The sequence below is a fragment of the Pleurodeles waltl genome, chromosome 3_1 (genome assembly GCF_031143425.1).
Source record: "Pleurodeles waltl isolate 20211129_DDA chromosome 3_1, aPleWal1.hap1.20221129, whole genome shotgun sequence".
Lineage (NCBI taxonomy): Eukaryota > Metazoa > Chordata > Amphibia > Caudata > Salamandridae > Pleurodeles > Pleurodeles waltl.
Genome location: NC_090440.1, coordinates 1,667,015,964 through 1,667,029,408, shown reverse-complemented (window position 1 = coordinate 1,667,029,408; position 13,445 = coordinate 1,667,015,964).

Genomic DNA, 13,445 nt, shown 5'->3' with positions numbered 1-13,445 from the left:
TGATGGCGACAAGCTTGTAATATAATTTACATCAGCTTAAAAAATCATACTTCAAAATTGAAAATACAATAATTGTTCTCACACATTAGTGGGGTTTATTCATTTTTACACCTTGGCTTTAGCTATCTGTTGTTCAAGACCTTTTGTGAAAGATGCAAATCACAGAGTGGACCTTGGGTCATCCCTTGCTCATGATTGATTGGCTTTCTTATCTCTATCAGTTCCTTGCTCTTGATTTCATGGCATTCTTCCCTATTCTTGTTTTTGTCTTCCTTACCATCCTTTTGATTTGATGAGTTGTCTTCCTCTACCACTATCATTGGGGAACTTTTTTCCATTTTTACTTTTAGCACTCCATGGTATTAAGTGACTTTTTTTGCTTTCTCTCTTGTCTGCTTATTGCCCCTTTTGCTTTTCATCCTCAGCCTCTCCACCCTTCCTTTACCACGTTTTTGATTTTTTTATTGCATTGTTTACTATTCTAAAATGGTGGTCAGCCTACTTGGTAAATTAAAGATAAAAAATAAGCTAGATTGCTGCCAACGAGTTACGATGCACACATCAGTGGTCATCTTGAAATGCTCTTTCTTTAGTAGAAAAATAATCTAAGATGGTTGTCCATGAACACACATATATCTTAATGCACCAGTGGTCATCTTGGAATGTTTTTTCTCACAAAGAAAAACACTCCAACATGGCTGCCTATGTATGCACTTGCATAGACATGTGTGTGTATGCATCATCACACCCCAATGCAGTCAGAACACATTTCAGAAGGCCATGTAGCAAGCAGGGGATCCTGGGCCCAACCGTGGGAGTTCTGGCTTTCACTACTGATGTCCCAGGACCTAACCTACTATGTATCCTGAGTAACTGGGTCAAGCACTATCTCTTCAGCCCATACCTTTCAGTGGTAGCGGGGGTCAAGCAGTCCAAGGCTCTTCGGTGAGGTAGGTGTAAGGCGTACAGAGTCATCAGACTCAAATTACACATAGTAATCTCAATAACTGATTGTCCTGTCAAATACTGGATTTTGTGAAAAAAGTAGTATTTAATATAAACACACAAAGCATAAAAAACACAGATTAAATGATATTTACAGTCTCTCAAGATCATCACAATAGTGTCAACCTGGGTGGTATCCCGGAGTCTGTCTTTCCCTTTTAGTAGGGTTGGCTATCCCCCACTTGATAATCAAGGTGACTTTCAGATGTGGCTTATGCTAGTCACCATGCAACAAAGACTGTGTTTGGTTTGAAGAGTCAACTTCATCAGTGCTATATGCTTAGTTTGTGTACGTCCCTAAGATGCCTGGCAGCTTAGAACAGTCTAACCCAGCACAATGACAGCTTGCAAATGCAGGAGGACTGGGGTGCATATTTGCAGGCTCCCACCCCTCAATGCTGGAGGACGTTCTTGGTGGTGCATTTGGGCCATCACAGGAGGTAGCCCATATCTGTGTTGGGCATCTTCTCTGTAGCTCCCTTGACTGTCAGTAAATGGTACAACAGCAGTGGTCTTCTAGGGCAGGTCCCTCATGGGAGATCCCCTGGCTAATATCCTCACATGACATTCCAGGGCAACAGCTCTGACTTCATGGTGGCCCCCACCTACCATCTGGTTGTCGCCGACTTTACACAGCAAGAGTAACGCCCATAACTGCACAGTGGCCCATTTGGCATATGGGGGTTGCTGAATTTTCACACCATGATGACGGTCTTAACTTCGCAGTGCTCCCCACCTGGCATACGAGGGTCGCCAACTTCCACAAGATGGGGCAAATAGCCTGCACTATCATAATGGTCCAGACTGGACTGGATATATCACACTTCACCCACCATGATCCACTCAACAGGATCCCAGCTGGGCCTCACTCCCTTCAGGAGGCCTTCTCCTTCTCAAAGGCTCCACTGGTCTTAACAGGCAGGCAGAAGGCTGGTGTTCCAGGCTCAGGGCAAGTGGACTTCCTTGGTGATGGCCCCTTCATCAGCAGGGACACTAGCAGATTTTGGTCACTAGTCCTGGATATAGCAGCTTGAAGTCTTGGTGATCTTCATTCCATGATGGTGCACAATACTGTTCAACAAACTGTGGGACTCCACTCCCACCTATATAGTCCATATCCAGACACAGATGTGACTTAGTGTCTAGGCCTTTGACATTTGTAATGTGGGTGTCAACTCCATTGAAGTGTTCTGTCCTTTGTTGAAGGGTCAGTCTGCCACAGCAAGAAGGTCTTCAGTTCCAACAAACCTACCATACAGGCTGAGGGAGTAACTGGGGAGCACATCTAGCTGTCAACCTCCACTGAAACATGCCTCACAATGCTTCAAAATTCTGAGGCCTTCCCTCTATTATGATTCCCTGGTCCTACAGTGTTAACCTTATTATAGCCACCACCTTGCCAAAAAATAGACCCTCTGACCAGTAACTCTTCCTTGAATCAACACACCTTTGATGTGCACAGAGGAAGCTCTGCCCCCTTCCTCTTGTGTGTTCTGATGTCAGCCCTTAGAAATGTCAGCCAACCACATTTCCTGTCATCACTTCAACTACCCTGTCCAGACTCTGGGCTTTCAAAGTGGAATCCACAGGCCCCAATGGCATTTACCATTGACAGGCACACATACAACCCAGCATGCACACACAAACAGCACCCACTCTTCGGCGCTACTTACAGGCATCATGTAGGCTATTGGACATGAGTGGGCCAATAGTGAACATGTCCATTACAAAAGTAACAAGGACTGTTCACATGGCTGATCATATAAAACAAAAAATGAGTATGCTGGCACCACAGCACTCATGTCACTTAACTTGTTGCAAGGGTTGTAACCCTCTACCACTATGAGGGTACCAGCTGGGGCACCCCTCCCTGTCTAATCAAACCAGAACACCATAAGACAGTCCTCGGTCATGGCACACATGCATGATCTGTGTTTGCCCATGACTAGCAATCAGTGTTAGGGTTTCAGGTATCCATGCAGTTGAAGCACTCAAGGCAGGGGTGCATGGCTGTCACCATATAGGCTTTTCCATCCCTATAGAGAGCCTGTTTTAGATTTTTGTTTTTGGTTTTACCAAAGCAAACAAGCAATAGTGAACTCAGTACCTCAGTTATCGCCTTTTAGGTGAGACCTATTGGTTTTGCCAGTGCTTATTAAGCCTGAGAAGTGCACGCTTCATGCACTCTTAAAGGACTGCGCCTGCTATACCTCATAGATGGAAGGCTGTTGGCATAGCTAGCAATAAGCAATATAGCAACTTTTGGTATCTTCTATGTCCACGTGCCCGTAATTATAATATACTATGATTGGCTACCTGGCATATAAGAGATGGCAGACTCTTTTCTATGTCTACAGGGATTTGGGCCTAGTAATAAAACTGCTGTTGGCTATTTGCAGCATAGCAGACATCAGTCTTAGAAAGTGATTTGAATGCCATTCCTCTTCGGTTAGATAGTAAGACAAACTTTCTTTTCATGAACCTCTGCCTTGGAAGGGTCTACCATTACATGCAGGACATTTGAACAAAATAAATCCTTAGTTCCCCCTCTGCGTTTGTCCTATCCCGAGTGGCTTCAAAAACATTCAAACAAGCCAAATCTGGCAGATGGTCCCCAACTCTACCACTAGTTTGAGGTTCAATTTGGATACTCAGTAAGTCTATGATTTATGAATTTGTACTGCAGGTCCCACAATTTTTTAAAGAATAGTAGATACAGATTTTCCGTGGATACTTGCATATCCTTACAGATACTAACAGTTACCAAAATGCAAGCATATCCTTTGAGTAGTGAAGATTATGGGCCTGATTTAGAGTTTGGCTGTGGAGGTTACTCCATCACAAACGTGAGATATCCAGTCTTCCATATCATGATCTTCATAGCCTATAATGGAATCGTAATACAGCAGAAGGGATATCCGTCACTTTAGTGATGGAGTAATCCACTCCACCAAGCTCTACATTAAGCCCTATATCCTTGTTCACTACCAAGACAAGGAAGCATGTTTGCAAATGCACAAAAACACACATAGTAAACAGCCAAAACCAACACAACCATCAACCAACCAGCTCGCACAGTGACCACTCCTTCTGAGGGATGCAGGCCTAGGCATGTAAAGCTTCCTGGAAATGATAGGGTCACAACTTCACTGTAAAATTTACAGCTATAAAATTGAGTTAAAAGAAAGATGCAAAGCGGTAATCTCCCTACTTTTATTTCTTTAAATTGAACCTTGTTCTAAACTACTGTTCAACTGAAAGTCCTGCCCACTTTCTAGAGATGCAAATATTTCTCAGGAATGCTCGAGCAGCCTGCACATGGGACTTTGCCTTCAAATTCTTTTTGTGACAACTGTGCTGGTCAACTTGTGAGTAGTAACTTTGGCTCACATTAGGAAAGGAAACCACATCTAAGTAATCACAAACATCAAATAACTGTCTGGGAATGCGTAAAGAACCTGCAGGGAAAATGTAAAAAAACGGAATGTACAGAATTTGAAAAGAATGCTTAGGTATTCTTAAAAAGAGGGGTTCACCCTAGTATACATTGCTACCAGTGACTTGGACACACCGCTCTTGTTCTTTAATTCTACAATTTTGTGGCTAGATTTGCTTATTTGTGCTATTCTTAGTGGTTGTATTTTGAGAGATTTAACTCTGTCTCTCCAGAACACATGCATTTTTAAGTGATGCTCAAGTGTTTTTAAATTCACTCTGAAGCGAGGCCTAATCTACCACCATACAAACACCACAAGCTACAGATGAGGGAAGGGGATGCAGGTTCATACCATATGGTTTGATCCTACATGACTTACTGGGAGAGTGTAGGAAGTAGCCAGAAAATTAAAATACCCCCAACTATGAAACAAATATTTAATGACACTGAATGTGAGAAGCAAGTGAGCCTGACACTTCATAGAATTGATCACTTCACCTGTACACCTTCCTATCTATCCTTTCGTTGTCCCACACTTACATTCATCAATTCTTTAGTCTTCACCCAATCCTTTTGTTGTTCCAACAATTCATTGACATTCTACCCATCAGTTCACTGATTCATTTATGTACCTTTTCACTTATAACCCCACCTTTTCACCTTTCCATCCATCTATACATAGATTCATTCATCATTCTATCCAACCAGTGACCATTTCCTTCAGACATTAATCCATCTTTTCACACCTCCATCCATTTGTCCTTACACCCCTTCATCTTTGTTCTGCTTTCCTGCCCTTATCTCATAACCAAGCTTACAGAACCTCTCTGGAATGCACTTCTGCGTTTAAAGAAGACATTTATTGTTATTATTTCTTCACCGCAAGGTTCCTGAGAGACGAAATTAGTAGATTGGAAGCACATGTTCAAAAGTAGTCGCAGCAATGAAAGCGAAATATATCAAAGTACTTCTCAGTTGCAATGTACACAGCAAATATATGTGATTATATTATAGCATAACTTCAAAGCAAAGCATAAAAGTCAAAATTCATCACCGTATGGGCAAGGCTGTAGGGCCTATATTCAGCTTCATCTTTCTGGGGTCTGCAAGTTGATGACTCTGGTCATCTGCGAGAAAGAGAGTTTCTACCCAAACGGGAGACAGGCAACTGACGTCTACGTTCCTGTCTGAAGTCAAGCAGATTCCATCTACCCCTGCTGTAGCCCAGAGTCATCCTTAAAGGCAAACTCAGTGTGAGAACCGAAGAACCCGGGAGAGTGGCCAAGTCTCCCGAGCTCCCTCGCTCTCAGACTGGATTGCGAGGTAAACACAAAATCTACGTGCTCTTACCAGCTAAGGTCTGGTGTGAAGAAAACAGCTTGGTCCATCTTGTGGAAAAACACCGCTTGGAAAAACACAGCTCATCTGCAATGTCTCAACTGCAATGTCTAACCCCACGTTAAAGCCAATAGGCAGCTAACCTAAATATCAAATGTAATGTCTAATGTCATGTCAAAGCCAATAGGCAGCTAAACTGAATACAGAATGTAATGGCTAATGCCATGTCAAAGCCAATAGGCAGCTAAACTGAATACAGAATGTAATGGCTAATGCCATGTCAAAGCCAATAGGCAGCTAAACTGAACAAGACATATAATGTACTACTGGTGAACATTAAGCAACTAATATGCGCAGTGGTGAAACACAAAGTCATTGGTCAAACACAATTAATAGCATCACACTCTTCCTTCCAACCTTTTATTAATTCATTCTTTTAACTTTTATCCTTCCAACCCTTCATTCTTGCACCCTTCTTTAGTTGTTTTCGACCTCCCTTCCTTTCTCCTATGTTTTCAAATTCTATCATAATTTGTAATTTCTCGTATGTTCTCACATTGTCTTTCATGCCCATGTAACTCTAAATTCTTCTCTATCCGTTCTTTTTAAATGCATATAGCATTTCATTTTCTTTTCCTGGGGCTCACTTAACAGCATTTGACCCCCACCTCTTAGCCCTGCCCTGCTCGTACCTTGGAACGTTTTATGGCACATTGACTGTAGACCTATAGGCACAATAGGCCAAATATAAAGTGAACCAGTGCAATACTGGGCTGACATTGAATTAGCGTCATTTTGCAGAGATAAACTCAAGGAGATGGGCAAGCACGAACAGATTTGGATGACACCTTCAACCATTACATTGAAGATTGTCTTAATAGTTTTTAATCTTACCAACAAACACCGTTATTAAAGGATAAAGTTAAACAGATGATTTGTGAGGTAATTTTAGCCTGTATTGCCTTTCAACTGGACCCCGCTCTATCCAGAAAGATTAATTTCAGCACTCCCTCAGAGTTCTTTTAACAACAAGGTTGATTCTGCCCAGGTGGTATCATCTTACCTGGGTGAGGGTAGGTGGTCAAATAATGAAGCATGACACTATAATGTGTATGAGACCACCTAGTCTGTAAGGGTAACACCGGCACCCTTCATTGAACACCTGGCCACCACAACCACATCCCATGGCGATAATTAGATCACCAAGTTGGTGACCTGTTGACCAGTGGAACGGACCAGAGTAGCCTGTTCACAGCATTCCCCATACATGTTGTGTTATTGATTCTTGTGTAAGGGACACTGTATGGGGATGAGACACTCCCAGAACTCTCTTTGTGTGTGATACAAGCACGAACACACACAGAGGTGGGAAGTGCACCTGACACATTTTTGGTAAGCTCCAGACACTAACATCAACAGATGGCAACAAGGCAGCGTCGCATTCAACATAGACCCTAAATAAGCCTCAACATGTCACATGGACAATTAAGTTCGATGGCTGCCACCCTCATCCGGGCAGACACTGAACTGAGGTGTTGAACTGTAGAGTACTGTTTTTGTGCATTGTGGACACTTTTTCACAGATTCAAATAATGATTCTGACCCACTCTCCTGTCTCCCCACATCTTTTGAGCTGGTTTGTTTCTCCGCATATCACATGGGTCCCGACCCTTGAACCAATGGTTTCAAGTCGTGGACTGTTGAAGGAATCCCCACCCTCCTTGTATTAATTATTTCACTGATCGTGTATGTTATTGATCAAATCTAATTGAAACAAGGTGAGATAAAGACGTTTTCTCTTTTGCCTTTATTGAAAAGCAAACATCAAGCCAACTTATTCAAAGTCATCTGCTTTCTACAAAATATTTTCCGACCAAATATAACTTCGTTGCTGGTAGAGGCAGCTTTTTTCAGCTGCAGAAGACGCCGAAGAAAAGGCTCACCTTTCAGGTTTTTTTAGTATGAAATAAAATCGTACTATCAGGGGATGAAGTTGGCTTGGGCTAGGGCGGCTGTGCACTGTAGAATCATTATCAGATGAGCAGGCTGCCAGGCAGTAACTCACAGATGCTTGTTGCCAAGGAGATAATATCCAAAGAAACAGCGCTTGACTGACACCTGGACATGCACACGCGCACACACATACATCCCATTAAACATCAGGCTCTGCACTTTGGGATTACTCACCATCATTAATATTATAAGTATTCTTTTCGCATAGTATTATTCCTGTGCTAATAATAGCCTGTACCTAAGCAGCATTGTAATTTTTATGTTTTGGCACATTCCTATTCTGTCATAGAGGTATAGAAATGCTGTCTGTGCATATTTCTCTGTGACTATTCTGCAGATCATACATCATATCATTATGCGGATAAAATAAGTTATTGCATAATTAGGGTTTTTATAGGTAAATAATAAAACGTTATTGAATCATCATGGGTCTGTTATAAACATTCACTGGGTGTATGTATTATATACGCTCAAGAGTCGTGATTCAGTGTCCCGTTTCTAGCTCAATCACTAGCACACATACACAATGGGTTCAATTGGCTATTTCAATAAAGATACTGTTTTAAAAATAATAATACCCTATTCACTCAGGAATTATTTACGTCCAAAGAGGTGGATGTTGCTTATGTAATAGCGACAGACAGAAATATTTCTACCTCAAGGAATGAGATAACATTTGAAGAAAAAAACTGTGGCATCAATGCGTAATATAGTTTGAATATCTTTTAGGAGCTGCATGTTCAGTGACTAACACAGAAACTCCTGCTCCCATTACTGAATCTCATTACGGAGCAGCGCGCGCCGCACAACATGATAAATACTAGTGCGAACGGCCTACTCAGCATTCTCGTAATCCACCCTCTGTCTTCTGCCATGAGAAAGATAAACAGTTCTTTGTCCTTTGCACATTACCATCGGTTCTTCTTACAAGGCAACCTCTGGGAAGAGGTGAGAGAGCGGCGCACACACAGGATGCTCCTCTCCCAGGAGTGTGTTTCTGAAAAAGGATGGTGTTCTAAATGTACCAAACATCAAATTACTCTTGGGGTGGTATGTTTTGTTTCACGTAAGGGCAAGGATATAAATGTGCCAACATACAGACACAAGCATTTGCAATGCAATCTGTTTTGCATTTGCTTGAGTTAGAGGTATTGGCATTGTAAATTCATAACTGGACTTTTCTTGCCACATAAATAGGCCAACCTTGCCTCATAATTTTGTCTGTTCCTGCCATATAATTCCAGTGGGCCTGCATATAACCAAAGCACTTCCATTTACCTTCTTCCTCTATCTGCTACATAAAAATGAAAATGTTCCTATTTAGCATCCTAATTTAAATCTGCCATGCTAATTCCAATAGAATACCACTTTCACCACCCCAACATCAGAGTTGCTGGCTGGCTAACACAATTCACCCAAAAAAGACACAAGACAGCCATAGAGAAGAAATAAACTCGAAGGGTCACCCAAACAGATCAAGAGTGTTAAATCAGGCATAGTGTAATAAGGACATTGAGTTGGCCTGAATTATGGTCATAATTGTAATACAGAGAGATAATTAAAACATGTACACTTTTCATATTTTATCAGAAATGAACTTTTGGCATTAGGCTGGAATACTCAAAACAGCCCCTAGAGGGCAACATAACAAAAACATAATTCATAAGAAACATCTTCATGTAACCGTATTGTTTGGCCCAAAAGAAATATCCCCATAAAATAACAGAAGAAAGTAATGCAGTGTAACCATATACTTAGTCCCTAGAGGGCTTTTTAAGGGCTAGCAGGCCTACTACAATGATATTACAAACAAGGCCTTTAAAACAAAGCTTCTCCCAGCTATTAAACAAAAGTTCTAGACACAATAGAGCTTAAAAGACACTGAATGGTGGGACGGGTTATTATTTTGGGGTCCCCACCCAAAGACGATGTAGACAGAAATAGCTTTTTAAAGGTGGTCCCATTGTCCTAGGACCACCAGCTGAATTATGAGCAAAAACATTTTGTTTAAGTAATGTACAAGGGTGAGTTTCTGTGCTGTGAATATTATAGTAGTTGACTGCAATACTCAGAACAGCCCTAGGGCACTATAAAAAATAGCATTTGGGAGAAACATAGTCATGTAATCATACAGTCAGCTCTTATAGAAAGTAACCACATGATAAAATATGGAAGAAAGTAATATAGCATAACCATATATTGAGCCCTGAGAGAATGTAGTGCATACACAGTTTCAAGACAAGCAGGCCTATTGCATTAATGTTACAAACAAGGTGAATAAAACATAACTTTCAGCCACAAAACAAAAGTTCCAGCCATGAGAGAACTAAAAAAGATAATGACTGTTAATAGGGGTCATTATTTTGCAGTCCCCACTAACCTAGTGTGGGGACCCTGAGATGATATAGACAGAAAGAGCGCATTGTGGTCAATGTTTTGAAGGTGGTCCCACTGTCCTCGGACCACCTCAGGAACACCAAAAATGTTTTGTAAAAGTAATGCTCTGCAAAGCATTATGTGGCAAGTTTCCATGCCAGGAATATTTTAGTATAATGACATGCCATGACTGTAATGCTTAGAACAGCCCCTAGAGAACACCACAATGAAAATTATTTGTTAGAAACATGGTCACGTAATTATATAGTTAGCCCCTAGAGGGCATGACCACACAAAAAGAAAATGGCAATAGTGAATGTAGTGTAGTCATTTATTTAGCACCTAAAGATCAAAGTGCATTACACATTTTCAGGGGTAGCAGACCTACAGCAATTATGTTACAAACAAGGCCCTACTCGCAGCAGTACAACAAAAGTTCCAACCATGAGAGTGATTAAAAAGACACTGAATGGTGTGAGGGGTTATTATTTTGGAGTCCCCAGTAACCTAGTGTGGGGACACAGAAATGAGCATGTCAAGGTCAATGTTTTGAAGGTGGTCCCTATGTCCTAGGACCACCACAGGCTGTGTTATGAGCAAAAATGTTTTGTAAAAGTAATGCTCTGCAAAGCATTATGGTGCGAATTTCCCAAGTGCAGTGAATATGGTAGTATCGACTCTTCTGCTTTGCGGGAGACCTGCTTTCACTTTGAGAATGTCAAGACAAGCAAGCCTATTGCATTAATATTACAAACAAGGCGAATTAAACATAACTTCGAGCCGCAAAACAAAAGTTCCAGCCATGAAAGAACTGGAAAAAATAATGAATGTTCATAGGGATTATTATTTTGCAGTCCCCACTAACCTAGTGTGGGGACCCTGAGATGATATAGACAGAAAGAGCACATTGTGGTCAATGTTTTGAAGGTGTTTCCACTGTCCTAGGACCACCACAGGCTGTGTTATGAGCAAAAATGTTTTGTAAAAGTAATGCTCTGCAAAAGCATTATGCGGCAAGTTTCCATGCCATGAATTTTTTAGTATGATGTCATGCCATGACTGTAATGCTTAGAATAGCCCCTAGAAAACACCACAATGAAAATTATTTGTAAGAAACATGGTCACGTAATTATATAGTTAGCCTCTAGAGGGCATGACCACACAAAAAGAAAATGGCAATAGTGAATGCAGTGTAGTCATTTATTTAGCACCTAGAGATCAAAGTGCATTACACATTTTCAGGGGTAGCAGGCCTACAGCAATGATGTTACAAACAAGGCCCTACTCGCAACAGCACAACAAAAGTTCCAACCATGAAAGTGCTTAAAAAGACACTGAATGGTGGGAGGGGTTATTATTTTGGAGTCCCCACTAACCTATTGTGGGGATACAGAAATGAGCATGTCAAGGTTAATGTTTTGTAGGTGATCCCATTGTCCTAGGACCACCACAGTCTGCGTTATGAGCAAAAATGTTTTGTAAAAGTAATGCCCTGCAAAGCATTATGGGGTGAGTTTCCCAAGAGCAGTGAATATTGTAGTATCAGCTCTTCCGCTTTGCCGGGAGACCTGCTTTCACTTTGAGGATTTCTGTTTTGCGTAAAGCATTTACCAATTTCAAGTGTTTTAAGGGGAGAGCCACAAGAAATTACGCTGATTAGGTAACTGTAAACAATGTGACCAGTGCCCCAATACTGTCGATCAGGTTCATGCTGTTGTGCCTGTTCGTACTTTGAGTGCCATGGCTGCCATGCAGCATGAAGGAGAGAGACAAAAGAAAAAATGTGTTCGCCCACGCTAAAGTATATCAGCAATCATGCTACAATCCATGCAACAGGGACAGTCTGCGAGGCGTGAGAAAGCAGCCTCAAGGCGAGAGAAACGTAAAGCATTTACCAATGGCATCAAGTGATTTTTGAAAGGCAAGTCTAGGAACAAATTAAAGTGATGGGCATGAGATGGGCATGCTTAAAAGCCCACAATACTTACAACAGGTCAAAGCGCTTGCACGATTGACCTAAAAAGGGCTAATTGATTAATTTGGTGTGCCCTGAATATGGAACCCACAATATCTGTTGGACAAAATGTTAGGGAACAAATATCGAAAAGAAATGTCTACATGTAAGTAAGTCTAGATTTTCAATACCTAAATCCACATCTATGTACCTACATGGTACATATTTCTTCAAGGCACATAGATATGGAGTTAGGAATAGTAAATCTATACTTCTCAATAGGCACTTATTTCAATATTTTTCCTTCGCAATTCTGTGCTCGATACTCTTGTACCACAATATTGTTGGTGTCAATATCAAGTAGTGGACTCATTAATTCAAAGATGTTACTGCGTAAAAAGGTACATTTTGCATGCAGAAAATTTTACAAACCACCTTCCAACACCCGGAGGTGCATCTTACCTGATTCAACACTATCCTTTGGTTTTCAACATGCGCTAGGACTCTCCATTAACCTCCTTCTTTATCTCATCAACTGCAATTCTGCAACACCTCCATGTTGGCACTTAATTTGTTAATTTACATATTTATTGAACATCCTTTAATAGGGTATCAACATTTAGAAGCTAAAAGCTGACAGCAAGAAAGACAAAAAAGCACTCTGATATCTAGTCGCAGGTAAAATGTTAACTAGTATTTAAAGAAGAATTTTTGAAAGAGTCATACTGAAAGCCTTTTCTGTATGCTTTATGTTCCAAAGAACAGGGGTTGGCAAGAATGAAGAAAGGGCAGAATATGTTGTTAGCTTCTGAGGCTCCTATCGGTCAGGAAACCCCCAATAGTCAAGTGGAGCCTCGCTAGACCAAGTGTATTTATGTATCTAACTGAATGAATGTTAAGGGCTGTCAATAGGGATGGACTGCCACAGTATGACTGGTGGCATCTCTTGGATTTTTTCCATACATTTCACAATGCACACCACGTCATTTAACATAACACCAATAAGTTTGAAGCTCCAAGGAAAGAGAAATGTACAGCATATAGCTCAAAGCCTCAATGAATAATGTACCATTGGATTTCGGAACTAAAGGCCCTGCTCTTCAAGTGGGCATCCAGTGGATGATGTCACTCTATCTTTTATAACACTTCATAACACTGTGCAACGCTTATAGTTGAGGATTTAAGATTGGGTATAAAGGCAAGCTTTATTCCCACTGAATTGGTAAAACAACACTTTTTTCCTTGATGCCCCTCTAAAGCTTTCTACATATCTACGTACAACTCTATTGTGCAAAAAACATAATTTGGGTGCAAACTCCCATG